The sequence below is a fragment of the Vombatus ursinus genome, unplaced genomic scaffold (genome assembly GCF_900497805.2).
Source record: "Vombatus ursinus unplaced genomic scaffold, bare-nosed wombat genome assembly UNPS02014808.1, whole genome shotgun sequence".
NCBI classification, from domain to species: domain Eukaryota; kingdom Metazoa; phylum Chordata; class Mammalia; order Diprotodontia; family Vombatidae; genus Vombatus; species Vombatus ursinus.
This window is the reverse complement of record NW_020954586.1, coordinates 238,090-252,912: the sequence shown is the minus strand read 5'-3', so window position 1 is coordinate 252,912 and position 14,823 is coordinate 238,090. Positions and strand designations below refer to the sequence as shown.

General features: G+C 45.1%; 1 pseudogene; it reads right to left on the bottom strand.

The window, feature by feature from the left end:
- Positions 1-6,664: 6,664 nt before the first annotated feature.
- Positions 6,665-14,823, bottom strand: part of LOC114052598 — a 48,781-nt pseudogene continuing 40,622 nt past the window's right edge.

Here is a 14,823-nt window from a genome sequence, read left to right as displayed (position 1 = left end):
AGAACAATCACGTGAAGTAAATGCTGCTATTCTTTCCATTCTACAGATGAGGAAGTTGAGGTTTATTAAGTGTCAAGGTTGGATTGGAACCCAGTTCTTCCTCACTCTACATCCACCCCTCCGTGATTAGACATTGTCGGCTTCCCCTCTCTGTCAGCTCTACCTTTCTGGCTCCCAGCCCCAGTCCCAGGGGAGAGACAGAGAGGACAATTCTCTCATTCCTGGTCAAGGCATGTCTGCTGTCCCAAAGTTTAGGGAATCCTAGGTTTAGAGCTGGAGGGGGCTTCAGGGGCCAAGTCCAATCCCCTACAGATTGGGAAACTGAGGCTCAGAGAGAGTAATGATTTAAGATCGTAAGATTCTATTGTCTCTCGTTGTAATATATGATGCATAAGACATATCATTCCTCAAACCAGACATTCCATTGCTAGGTCTGTGTCCTCCTCCAAATCATAAATAGGGCAGAGACCTAAAGACCCATCTGTGCAAAATACATGTAGTTGCACTATTTGTGATAGCAAAACAAACAGACAAACACAACTGGAAACTATTAATGCAATGGAATATTGTGGTGCTGTAAAAAAGGAAATGTATGCTGCAGAGCAGAAACCATGCAAGGACATCTGTACAGGGTGATGCAGAATAAAATCCACAAAGAACTGTTGGGGTGCTAACTACTACATGCAACAAGAAAGGAAAGGAGGAGGAGACTGGAGGGGAGGGGAGAGAAAAAGGTAAGGGGAAAAGAAGAGGAGGAAGGGGAATGGAGAGGGGAAGAAGGTTATGGGGAGGAATGCAAATGAAAGGGATTCAAATGAGGAATGCAGATGAAAGTAGAGGAGGGAGAAAGAAGGGAAGCCCAAAGAAAGTGGGGAACAGGGAAGAGAAGGGGGGCGGGAAGAAAGCAGGAAATAGCCAGAGTTAGCGGGTTCTCAGGCAGGCCTGTAAGGCAGCCTGGCCAAAGCATTTCCCTTTTTTTTTTGTCACTTTCTTTTGTTCTTTTTGACACAAGATTAAAGGTTCAAGGTAAGCTTTTACCCCAAGTTTCGCCGTCTGTCTGTTTTTGTTGACAGTTATTAAGTTCTGGTCCCGTAAAATATATTTTACAAACCAACAGGGAGCAGGGCACACCAGATGCTGCTCCACTCTGGACACAAACCAGAGAAACCTCTGAGCCCCTGAGGGGGTAAGGGGTGGTAGGGAAAGGGCTCCTCCTCAGATGGGGCGGTCCAACCCTCTGGGCTCACAGAGTCCCCAAGACCAGCCACAGAGCAGCTTCATAAAGTAAAAGAGAAACACTAGGCCTGATTCCCATCAGGTACCTCTTCAGGGGTACCCTCACTCTTTGGTGCTCCCTCCCAGTTCCCGTCCTGTTCAAGGGCCAGGACATGAGGAGGCACGCTGTAGAGAGCACCCTACTGATTCACGGAGGGGAGACTGTGGCTCCGCAGATGGCAAATCCCTTTTCTGATCTCCTGTCCATTCCCCCAGAAGTTCAAAGTGGGTGTGGTCTGAGAAACAATGTCAAGGTCCCCAGCTGACTTCCTCTGTTCCCACACAGCCCACTTCACTGGGCTCCCACTGGACGTCTGAGGCTTATTTTCCCCTTCTGCTTTGGGTCCCTCCGTCTCTCAGACCTTGACGAAGGACGGTGGATGGCGGCCTTGGCTGCCCCTCACTGTCTTCCTTCGAGGAGACATTGCCAGCTTCCCCTCTCTGGGCTCTTACCTTTCTGGCTCCCAGTCCCAGCCCAGAATGGGACACAGAGATGAAATGAGGACAGATCCATTCCTGGTCAAGCTTCTCATTGCTGTGGTCCCAAAGTACAAGAGCTTAGGGAATCCTAAGTCAAGAATTGGAGAGGACCCAGATCAAGTCTAAGCCTCTCATTTTACAGATGGGGAAACTGAGGCTCAGAGAAGGGAGAAAGCCTTAAGATCCCAGTTCTAGAGGTAGAAGGGACCTCCAAGGCCGTATGGTCCATCCATTCCCCATTTTAGAGATGAGCAAAGTGAGATCTAGAAAAGAGAAATGATATAAAGTTAATAGGTCCAGAACTAGAAGAGAACGGAGAGGCCATTTCGCCCAGTCATTTTATTTTATAACTGAGGAAACCGGGTTTTAGAAAGGTCCGGTGATATGCCCAAGATCTCACAGTCGGTGAGCCCCGGGGCAGGATTCGAACTCGAGGTCTCTGCCTCCCCATCCACTCCCTTCCACTGGGTCCTGAGGGAGTTGAGGAGCCCGGCTAACCCCACTGTCTCCGGAAGGGAAGGCATCCACAGCTTCTGAGTCACCGACCTGCTGCTGAGGGGCTCCCAACAAGCACAATCCCCATCCTGACCTAGCGGCTCAAGACGAGCAACAGCGACAGCAGCAGGAAAACCCCAGGGAAGAAGTCCCCAGCAGAAAAAGCCATCAGAGAGTGGACCCAAAGCCGGCAGGAAAGTCGGGGGCTCGGACTGCGCCGGTTCCCATCTACATTTAATAAAAGAAACTGCAAACAATTCACTCTTCACTTTGTTTTTTATACTGTGGAGCCATTTTAAAATTGTTTATTTTCATGTTTGCTTTTGCTGAGCCCTTATTCTGCTAAATTGAGAATTAAAAAAAAGAGAAGACAAGGTTTGGGGGCAAAGTCAAGACGTCTGTCTACAACGTGCCATGGACGTGTGCACGCTGCATCTGCCGACAGAGGATGTGTGGAGTACTGGTTAGCATGACGGGTCTGACATCAGGAAGACATGGGTTCAAATCCTGCCTCTGACATTTCCTAGCTGTGTAATTTTTCACTAACTTTTCTGAGCTTTGGTTTTCTCAACGGCAAAATCCAGGTGTTAGACTTTCTGTCCTCCAAGGTCCTTTCTGGCTTAGAATCTATGATTCTGGGGCTCCAAACCATGGTAGAGGGAAGCATATTTAAGCTCAATTTAAGAAAAAGCATTCTAACAATGAAAAGCTGCCCAAGAACCGGGTGAGTGTCCTTGGGAGGTAGTGAGCTCCCTGTTAATTCAATTCAATAAGGCTATGTTAATCAGTCACTAAGTGTTTATTATGTGCTCGGTAGTGGAAACATAAAGAAAAAAAAATAATCCCTGCCTTCACGGAGCTTACATTCCACTGGGAGAACTACATTTAATTGTGACTGGAAGGATTGAGGAAGAGATAAGATCGTCATCTGCTAGACATTTTACAGAAGGGACACCTCACTTGATTGAAGGACTGAATTAGAATTTTACACTCATCTCTGCCACTTACTATCTGTGTGATATCAGACAAGTGGCTCAATATCTCTAGGTCTCAGTTTCCTCACCTGTAAAATGACGGAGGAGGCAGCTATGTGCTATGGGGGTGTACTAGAAAGTCACAGCCCTTAGGGAAGCTGGCTTACTAAATCAGAAACCAATAATTACAATTACCAATCTTGGTCCTGGAGAACAATCGAGTAAATCCATTTCCTTCCTTTCTGAAGAGAGAATGTGGGGTGGGGTTGCTGTGAGTGTGCAATGCTGCATATACTGTTTAAAAAAAAGTCTTTTTGCTTAATTGTTTTTCTCATTTTAAAGGGAGATTCCAATTGGTAGGAGATGGGGAGGAGCAGCAGAAAATAGCGTAAAAAGCTGATATTGCCCCTGCTTATGCCTGTTTCCTTTTCCACAAGGAATTAACTTAAAATAATTACTTATATTTATTTATGATGAGACAATCAGAGTTAAGTGACTTACCCAGGGTCACACAGCTAGGAAGTGTCAAGTGTCTGAGACCGGATTTGAACTCAGGTCCTCCTGACTCCAGAGCTGGTGCTCCATCCACTGCATCATCTAGCCACCCCAAGGAATTAATTTTTAACCCAGAATTTGTTTTGTTTTGTTTCTTTTCTGGTGGTCTCCTGAAAGGTGATTGGAAGTCATATACCCTTATCAATAGTATCTTAAAGCAACTTAACAGGCTGTTCATTTCTGGCCCCTATGCTGCCTCTACAAGAAGACATTTGATCATTCATTTCATGACCTGAGACTAAAATGGACCATGATATTTATGCCATGATTGTGGTTTTCAATAAATCATTCCCAGGTGGTTCAGAAAAGCAGAATCAATGAGGAGACAATAAGTGGTCTAGTTCTCACCCAAGATCTATATGCCATGTTGCCTTCACAGGTACTGGATGAACTTGTGGATTCCTGGTCCAGGGGCAGCACAGAAGGTCTAGAATGGTGGTTAGCCAGGCTCTGCTGAGTGTAGTGAGAGCCTCCTTGGTTCCCGGCAGTCCTGAGAGCATGCTCAGCTGACATCGCAGTCAAGGGCTTGGAAGCCTGGACTCCACTTACAATGCTCCAGTATGGGTGGGTGCTCACTGCCCTCACAGGGTTACTCTGGTAGGACTTAAAGATATCTTGATTCCTGCCCCTGACATAGGTCATCAGCTCTAGAGCTATAAGGGAACTTTCTTATTTTGAAGCAGAAAAACCTGAGGCTGAAAGACGGAGAGTGACTTGCCCAAGGTCTTATACATAGGAAGTGGCGAAGGTGGGATTTGAACCCAAGTCCTCTGATTTCAAATTCAATGAGGTAGTTAGAGAAACACGAAGGAGGCACCAGTCATCAGCCTCTTCTGTAATCTCCCTGTGTCCACATCTCAGCATTGATGCTAGGAAACAGGAAAGAGCTTTCAGGAGGATCTGAGGGAAATCCTGCTTTTTTCCCTGTAAAATTTAATCATGCTAAGTGATAGCTCCAATATGTCTTCTGCCAAGCAAGAACAAATGATTCTGTGCCACATGGGTGGCTGGGACACACGGATTGGTGGAGTTGTGCGTGTACGTTGTGGGTGTGCCAAGGGGAGCCTGGTGTGTGCCTCTCACATGGTGGAGGATGCCCAGACCACACATTCATGGCTGCATGCTGGATAAACAGTTACTTTTAGCTGGGGATTTGGGACCAGTGGCTCTCAGGGGGCTGCCTAGCTGAGTGTGCGTGTTTGCATGGTGTCCATCACCATAGCCTGCTCCAGCATCTGGATAGCGCAGAGCATTTAGCCTGCAAATGAGACCCAATACAACGCTGCAGACATGGGGTTGGCAAATAAGAACCCTCTCCTGGCCACATGACCACCACTCAAATTTGGGCCCTCACCTCTTGTCTTGACTATTGCAAGTTGGCCCAAGTCTCTTCAAGTGAAAAGCTCACATTGTCTTAAAGAAATGAGGCAAAATGAATCTCAGCTTCATGAAAAATAAAATATGAAGAACCTCACTGCTTAAAGTGGAGAGGTTAGGGTTAGCTATGGGTGAGGAATGTTGCAAACACCACCAGGCACTATCACTGTGTCCAGTGGTTTTCCTTAATTGTTCCTTGTTAAAAGGTGGGGCTCATTCAGTAAATGGAAGAGTGTGTGTGTGTGTGTGTGTGTGTGTGTGTGTGTGTGTGTGTTCGCGTGTATATGAATATCTAGAAGTGACTGTGACGTAAAGCAGAAGGCATCATTACAATGTATTTTTAATAAAGGACAGGGTGTCAGGACTCTTGGGTAAGTGATATAACTTGTCTTGGAAAACTTTTGTTGAAATGATTGATCTTGAAAACATTCTGGTGAATTGAGTTAACATGGAAAATATCCTGGTGAAATGACTTGTTTTGGAGAACATCTTGGTAATATGATTTATCTTGGCAACATCTTGGTGAATTGAACTATCTTGGAAATCAGTTTGATGAATTGATTTATCTTGGAAGACATTAGTTAAATGACTGCTCTTGCAAAACTTTTGGTGAAATGGCTTGTTTTTGAAAGATATTTTGGTAAAATAATTTCTCTTGGGGCTATCTCAATGAAATAATGGGTTTTGGAAAACATCTTTGTGAAATGATTTATGTTGAAAATATCTTGGTAATTTGAATTAACTTGGGAAAAAATGGATAATGGTAAAAAACAAGCTGCAAGTCCCCAGCAGATAAACGGTCAAAGTATATTAACAGTTATCAAAAGAAGAACTGCAAGGTACTCACAATCATGCGAAAAAATGCTCCAAGACATTCCATTATTAGGCTCATACCCCAAGGAAACCATTGGTAAGACAAAATTCCCCAAATACTCCAAAATATGGCAGCACTTTTTGTGATAATTAAGAAATGGAAACAAAATAGATGACCATCAGGTGGAGAATGACTAAAGAAATTGTGTCACAATTGAAATATTACTGTGGAATTACTGATGGAATACTGCTGTGCTGTAAGAAATGATGTATGTGTTGAACACAGAGAAACATGGAAAAAGTTGCATGAACTGATGCAGTGAGGTCAGCAGAGCCAAGCAAACAACATCCACAATGAGTACAACCAGGGAAATGGAGAAAATGAGGACACAACAAAACATTACAAGTCCAGGCAGATAGAGATTTATGCCTCTGGGAAAGGGCCTCTGGGAGGCAAAGGAATATATTGAACTTGAAGGCACAGCATATGGTGCTAAGGGATTTTGGCCTCCCAGCTCTGGATAAGGGAGATGGTGTAGGTCCAATTCTCTTGTTAAACCTGGGATCGGGGAAACCAAGGCACAGCAGCTGCCAGGCATTGCTCATGTCAACACAGGTGGAAGACACTCTGCTGCTGCCGGGCTCACGGAATTCTTACCAACACACCTGGCATTGGTAGTGCCCAATCATAGCTTTCAACAGATGTCCCAATAGTCCAATTTCGGGAAGGTCTTCTGGGCAAAAATGTACACAGTGAGGTGTGCATTGGCCAGGAAGTCCACTCGAAGTTGCTCTCCCATCAAAGTGGCTGCCTCAGTCCTCCAGTCTACACAGACCCATTCTCCTGGATGTTCCCTGACATGCCTGAAAGAGGCACAAAAGTCTGGGGGGAGACCTCTTACTTTCAATAGGCAATCTCCCTGGCTCATGCCAGGGTCCTTTGCTTGTTGGGCAAGAACACTTCCTTCTGTCCACCCCCATCCACCTGCCCATTAGGATGAAGCAAAGCTGAGGCTGTCGTCCTGAGGCAGAGTGGGAGCACTTTGTTGGGGCACCCTAGGCCAGGCAGGGCAGTCTCAAGGCCAAGAGAGCTAGAGACTTTGCCTGTGTCTCCACCGTCTTCCATAGCAGCTCTCACCCTTCTAGCTCTGCTTCGGTCCACAATGGCATCTTGCCCCTTCTACCACTCGAAAACCCAACCCAACCCAAACCCTCTTCATAGTTCAGTTTCCCTTAGCTTCCGGGTCCAGATCTCTTGACAGAGCTCCAGGCTAAGCTGCATTTGCTCCTGAATTCTGGGACCACTTGAAGCCCACAGCACCAACCCCTGGAATATCCCACCTATCCTCCCTGTTTCAATTCGCTTTCATCCAGCCATTGTCTTACCAGGCATCTCCAAAGCACTCCAACTGCTCTGTTGCCCAGGGCCACAAAAATCAGTCTTCAGGGCAGTAACGGAACCCTGGGAGGAGCGTTGTACTATGAACCAACTCTACCACTTTGACTACCTGTTCCAGCTTGGGCAAGTCATTCAAGCCTCCATTTTCCCATCTGTAAAATAGGTTCCACTAGATGGCCTTTCCAGTCCCTTCAAGCCCCAGATTTGTGCTGTGGGGGTTGGGGTGGGGGTTGATGCTATATGCAGATAGGGCTTCAAGCCACTCCAGAATTCAGGAGCAAGTGCAGCTCAGCCTGTCAAGAGATCTGGAGCTGGAGGTGGAGAGAAACTGAACAGTGAAGAGGGTGTGGTTTGGTTGGTTTTCGAGGGGGAGAAGGGGCAAGAAGTCCTGCCATCAAAGGCTCTGCTACCTGTGGCATCATAGGCTAGTCATTTATTGTTCTTGGACATAAGTTTCCTCATCCGGTCCCTTTCTAGCTTTAAATTTATGAGCTTGTGCCATTACAATAAGGGGTTGGGAGGGCAGGGGGCATTTAGGGCTCAAGGAAGAGCTATGGGAGCCGTGGCTCCGATGACCTGGGTTCAGAACCCATGCCTGTGGCTGTGACCTTTGGACCAGATACTTCCATTCCCTAGGCCTTTATTTCCTTCTCTGTAAAAGGAAGAGGTTGGATCAGATGGTCTCTGAGAACCCTTCCTAGCATCCTTCTCCCAAGGTTGTTGTGAGAATCAAATGAAATAATCTTTGTAAAGCACTTAGCATAGTATGTGGCCACAGGAGGCAAGAGTCAGGAAGACCTGAGTTCAAACCTGACCTCAGGGATTCACTAACTGTGTGACCCTGGGCAAGTCACTTAACCTCTGTTTGCCTTAATCCACTGGAGAAGGAAATGGCAGATCACTCCAGTATCTTTGCCAAGAAAACCCCATTGACAGTTGGTCAACAGGGTCAGGGTTTGAGGAACAAATGTTTATTATTATTATTATTATATCTAGGATCCTGTGATATCCCCTGAAGCTCGGTTTCCTCATCTCTAATATGAGTGAAACTAGACTTGGAAGGTTCCTCCAAGCTTTAAAGCTGTGATCCTATAATCTTGTGTATATCTATTGCCTTAGAACATTTCTTCTATTGTTATTAAGCTTCCCCTGGGTTAAGACTCATTTCCCAGAGAGAAATATTAGCTCCATTTCATATTCCATTGCCTTCTCCACAGCTGCCAGCACTTTACATATAGTAGACTTTTTCTCTTTTTAGATTTATTTTTACAACTAACAAAAATCTATTTTCCCTCCTGTTCCCTCTCAATTATTTTCTTAATGAAATAATCAATAAACATTTATTGTTGTTGCTGTTCGCCTTTTGTTTTTAGAAGAGGACCAATGACATCATGGAGTGATGTCCACCGGGGCATCCTGGGATGCAGTGGATGATCTTGGAATCTTGAGTGTCTGACCAAGCTCTAACTCCACCACACTTGCTTCTGCTGCCTTCATGGCTATTGAAATAAACCATTCCCATGTGTCCTTTTCACTGGGGGACGTCTTCACATGCTTGGAGTAGACAGCCCCCTCACTTCCTACTGAGTTTAAAGCCTGTAGTTACCCTCAGCCTGGTTTAGCCTGTCTGCCAAGATTGCTTTACCAGGATGTCACTGTGAATGCTACAACTTTTTGGAGCCACAAATGAAAGTCGTATGAAAGATACCAAAGGTGGATGAGCATCCCTGAAAAGGGCTCAGCAGCCCTCCCACCAGAGGTGCTCATCCTCCCTGAACACTTCATACACCCCCAAACATTAGTTAATAGCCCATTGATTGCCCTGCACTGTACTAAGCGCTGAAGATACAAAGAAAGGTGAATGGACAGTCCTTGGAGTCTCCAGGAGCTCATGGTCTAATGGGATAGATAACATGCCCACAACCATGTGTAAACAAGCTATGGTCAGGTCCCTTGATTCAGGGGTGTCAGGAAAGGCTTTCTGTAGAAGGGGACCTGAAGGAAGCCAAGGGGACCAGGAGGCAGTGATTAGGAGGGGAGCATTTCCAGAATCGAGGACTGACAGTGAAAATGAATGGAGTCAGGAGATCTACAGTCTTGTGTGAGGAACAACCAGGAAGCCAATGTCACTGGATTCTTGAGTATGTGTGGAGCGGGACAAAAGGGTCCAGAGAGTGCAGTGGAGGATTAGGGCTTTAGAGCTGAAAGGAGTCCTGGAGGCCATGTAACGCAAACCCCTTATTTTACAGAGGAAGAAACTGAGGCCCAATAAGGGAAAAAGATTTGCCCAAGTTTATGGAAGTGGTGACAGGGAGGATTGGACCATTTCTTTTGATTTCATACGTGACCACTGTCTATCCCATCATTGCTCTCCACGTCTAATAATAATAGCAAAAGATGAGAATGGGGAGATGGAATTTCCTTACCAGAAAGTCACTTTGCCTCCAGATTCAGTTTAAAAATAACCAAAAAAAAAAGTAATTGCATCACCACACCCCACTTCTGGGGCTGTTGCAGAGAAAGAATTTAGCAAACCACAAATCCCCTTAGAGAAGTATTTCAAAACATTGATGACAACTCACCTCTCTAAAGGCTCAGGTTTGGAAAATGTTTCAATTCATCACCCTCAGGAGTTGAGTCAGGGCTGGGCTGGAGGGGGAGGCATCCTTATCTTTATCTGTATCTTTGTCTGCATCTTTGCCTCCAGGTACGAATACTGTTATTGCTGCCTAACTGTAGGAGTTAATGCCTCCACCTAAAATTTGCCTCCGAGGAACTCACCTCATTCTGAGTGGCACCAGAGGCCAGAAGCAGGAGCAAAGGGGGCAGAGGTGGGACTGGCCAGAGAGGCAGAAGCAGGACAAACTTTCTCATGAATCCCTAAGATCCTAAAGTAGAATAGGCAGCCTCCTGAGTGAGTAGGATCCCCACTGAGAGAGACGCTCTAAGTGGATTGACTGGTTGACAAGCTGTTGGATTTGCCATAGAGAGGACGCATTCAAGGTCGAGTTGGACGAGCTGGCCCCGGGATCCCGTCTGGTTCTGAGATACTCACAGGGCTGCTGTCTCAATCAACTGAGAATGCATGGAAAACATTGGGCAAAACTCATGACTCTGTCAGTTGTTGTTATTATTAAAAGCCCAATGGCTAACCCACTTTGATGTCCCAAGTTTGTATGTTTTAAAATTTTGTTGTGGTCCACCTGTAATTTCCTTGTGGTAGCAAACTTCCAGTAAGGAAACTTTCCTCTGCCAACATTATGATCAACAATATGCAGTCTTTTTTTTTTTTTAACAGTATCTTATTTTTTCCAGTTACAAGTAAAGACAATTTTTAACATTCATTTAAAAAAAATTGAGGTCCAAATTTTTCTTCCTTCCTAAAATGGTAAGCAATTTGATATGTTATATGTGCAATCACATAAAGCATATTTCTATATTAGTCATGTTGTGAAAGAAGAAACTGAGCAAAAGGGAAAAAACAAGAAAAAATAAAATGAAAAATAGTATACTTCAATCCACTTTTAGATTCCATTGGTTCTTTCTCTGGAAGCAGATAGTATTTTCCATCATGAATCTTTCAGAATTGTCTTGGATCATTTGTATTGCTGAGAAGAGCTAAGTTATTCACAGGTGATCATCACATAATGTTGCTGTCACTGTGTACAAGATTCTTCTGGTTCTGCTCAATTCACTTTGCATCAGCTCATATAAGCCTTTTCAGGTTCTTCTGAAATCTGCTTGCCCCTCATTTCTTATAGCACAGTAGTATCCTATTACATTCATATGCCACAACTTATTCATACACTCCCCAGTTGATGGGCATTCCCTCAATTTCCAATTCTCTGCCACCACAAAAAGAGCTGCTATAAATATTTTTGTACAAGTGGGTCTTTTTCTCTTTTCCTTTTCTTTTTCTTTTTTTTTTTAATGATCTCTGGGATATAGACCTAGAAGTGGTAAACAATATGCAGACTTAAAAAAGTAGAGTATTGAGTAGATGTGCTCAGGGCCACCTGTTCAGTATGTGTCAGAGGCAGCACATGGACCCAGGTCTCCTCGAGTTTGAGGCTCAGCTCACTATCTAACTGACTTAAAGACCCAAGTTTTATGGCTCAGAAATGCAGACCCATGGGCACTCATAGATCCCATCTTTAGATTCAATTTAACCTTGAAGAAACCAGCTACTTTGTTGTCATCTGGATTTTGACCACAGAGTTCAAGGGTTTGATGGTAGGGGAAGATTTCAGGGAGGGATGGGAAAGGATTCTGATCCTGCGTCCGAAAGCCTGAGGTTGAATCTTGGCTCTTCCTACCTGTGTGACTTTGACCTTCACCTCCTGTACCTCAGTTTCCTCATAAAATGAGGGGATTAGATTTAATCCAAAATGAATTCAGGAATGCATTAAAATGCCTTTGTTAAGTGTCCATAAGGTGCCAAGTCTTGTTCTAAGTGCTGGGGATGAAAAAAAAAACAAACAAACTGAGAATGTCTCTTCTCAATCTAATTGAGGGAAGGTTGTGACTACAGGGTGGATTGAAAGTCAGAGAGGTGTTGAGGGTGCTGGAATAGATGGCAAGGTCAAGGGCCCAGTCAGGTAGCTTCCTGATCTCTGTGCCTGGGGAACTGGAGGGCAAAGCTTCGGGAAGATGGTAAGGTCAAGTAGTCCTCCATATTGCACCACGGATTGTGGTTGATGGTTCCCTCTTTGTCCAACTGATGTGAACAACTATATTTATGCCCAGGGCAGGGGTCCTGGGGGATTCTTGCCTACCAGCATTAGGCATCAGAGGATGGGCTTGAAGGTCCAGGGAGAACAGGAATTCTGGCTTCCCTACCACAGGGGTGGGGACAAGGTGGGGTGGGCATGGGGTGGGGGAAGAGGTCAGAGCCCAGCCAGGAGGAGGAGAGGAAAGGGGCCATGGGTGCCTAGATGCCCCCTGAGCCTGGGGTGGAAGAAAGGTGATTCCTCTCTTACTTCTGCTAGTGGGGTATAGACATCCTGGGGAAGGGGTAGAGAGGAATCTAGGAATTGTTGGGGCCCTGACCTAGGGCCTGATCTGAGCTGTATAACTTTGGGCAAGCCCTTCTAACTCTTGCCCCCCCATTTCTGCATTTGTAATAGGAGGGTATTAGAATTGATGGCCTCCCAGGCCTCTTGCAGCACGAAATTCCTTCTTCTATGATCCCATTTCATATCTAATCCATTACAGAGAAGCTTCTGAACAATTACCAGCCTCCTTAAAGTGGACAACAATCATCCAATCTGTGCCAGTCCAAACTCCAGGGCAGCTAGATTCATCAGCAAGACGGAGCCAGTCAGGCTCATCCCTGGGAGCTGCCGCTGCAGAGCAGTCAGCCATAAGCTCATATCCTGGATGGAGAGAAATTAATTTGAATTATGCCATTAAACAGATGTGCTCTGTGGTGCACGGACAACCTTTTATTTTGTACATGTCGAACCTGCTGCCACATCAGCTGGCATCCAATTAATTATACAGAGTTATCAACTAGCAGGATGTAACAAGTTGTGACACAGTCATACATCACCCAGGGCCTTGCTTGGGGCTGGGCTGCCTCCCAGAAGCATGCCTGCCATGTTGGAACCAGAACTAGACCAGAGGAGCAAGCTGGGGAAGGGGGGGGGAAGGGGATGCTCTTCCAGGAGGCACCATGAACCTGTCTGCCAGGTTCCACACATAGGCCAGTGCCCATGGGATTCCTGAAGGATGGGAGCTACCTTCTTCATAGTTACCATTTATATAGCAATTTAAGGTTTGCAAATGGACTTTATGAATTTTATCTCATTTCATCCTCACAACAACCCTGTGAGGTAGGTATTATTGTTATCCTCATTTTACAGATGGGGAAACTGAGGCAAACAGAGATAACTAACTTGTCCAGAATCACAAAACCAGCAAGTGTCTGAGGCTGATTTTGAACTCAGGTCTTCCTGACTCCAGATGCTGCCTGGCTGCCTCTAACTGCTTCTTATTCACATCAGAGCTCCCTGGAAGGGCTTCTGGGCTTGGAGTTGAAGACCTGCGTTCAAATATCTTGGTAACTTCCTGCTCTCTAGGATATAATTTCCTCTTCTGTAAAATGAAACAAGATTCTCGTCAAGGTTAAGAACAAGGAGTTCTTAATCAGGCATCCAGGAACACAAAAAGATTCTGAGAATGGCATTTTATTGGAACTGGATTCCTTTGCTATCCCAGATAGCTCATTTTATGCATTAAAGGGTTTTTGCTTTTTTTTTTTCAACATGGTTAACATGGAAACATTTGGCATGACGTTACAAGTCTAATGGTCATCATATTCTTTACCTTATCATTTGAGGGAGGGAGAGAATTTAGAATGCAACATTTTTTTTAAAAGTATATCCACTTCAAACCTCTCATTTTACAGAAAAGGAAACTGAGGCCCAGGACTGTTCATTAACTTGCCCAAGGTTGCCCAGGCTTGAACCCAGGTCTTCTGACTGTAGACTGCAGCCTACATGATATGCTGAGGAGATGACTGCTCAAGGAGAGTCTGTGTGGGCACAAGGGTGTGCCAGGTATCGTAGGGGAGCTAAGTATGTGTTCTCCTGGACATAGTGGCATTCTACTGCTCTGAAGTTGATGCACAAAATGCCAAAGCCTGAAGAGCAGTAAGATAAATTCTGAAAGCACATCAATATAGTGCATTGTCAATAGGGTTTATGAGGGAACATGAGAAAGGATGGTGGGGTACCATACTTTGTGGGTAACAATGAATATTTATTGATTTTCCATGATATTTATGCATTTTTAACATGCTAGCAAACTGATGACATGGAACTCAAGTGGGGCAAAATCTCCCCCCATGGGCTGGGCCAGTGTGCTTAATCTCAATTTCTAAAGTTTGGCTCTCCCAAGCTGGGTGTCCTGGATGAGCCAAGAAGCTGTAGCACATGCAGCAGCCAAACCCCAGCAACACACCCCTTGGTGACTTAGTGGGGTGTCTACCCCAAGCACATGAAGACTTCTCCTGAGGAATGGCAGACTGGAAAAATGTGTTCTATTGGCCTTGAAGGCAGCTAAAGCAGGCGTAGTGCAGTCCTTAGAGCTCAGTTAGACATTAAAGACACCAAAGTCATCCCCCTTATCCTGGTCCATCATCTTGATTTTCTCTTGCACTGGATTTCAATGACTCTGGAAAAGAGAGTAAGGCTAATGACTTCGTGCAGTTCTATCAAGATATCACCCTGGGGTGTTATTGGTCCTGTTCAAAAACAAAGGACAAACAATGACAACAACAATGGGCAGGAGCTTGTGTAAAATATTACTAGCATAAATTCACATGGCTTTAAATGTCAGTGCTCTTGGACAAAACCCCAGCCATCCTACTCCAGGTACAGTTCTATTGGTGCTGCCTTTTACTATTTCATACATTGACAAACTGCCTTAAATATTTACTAGAAGGATGACAAC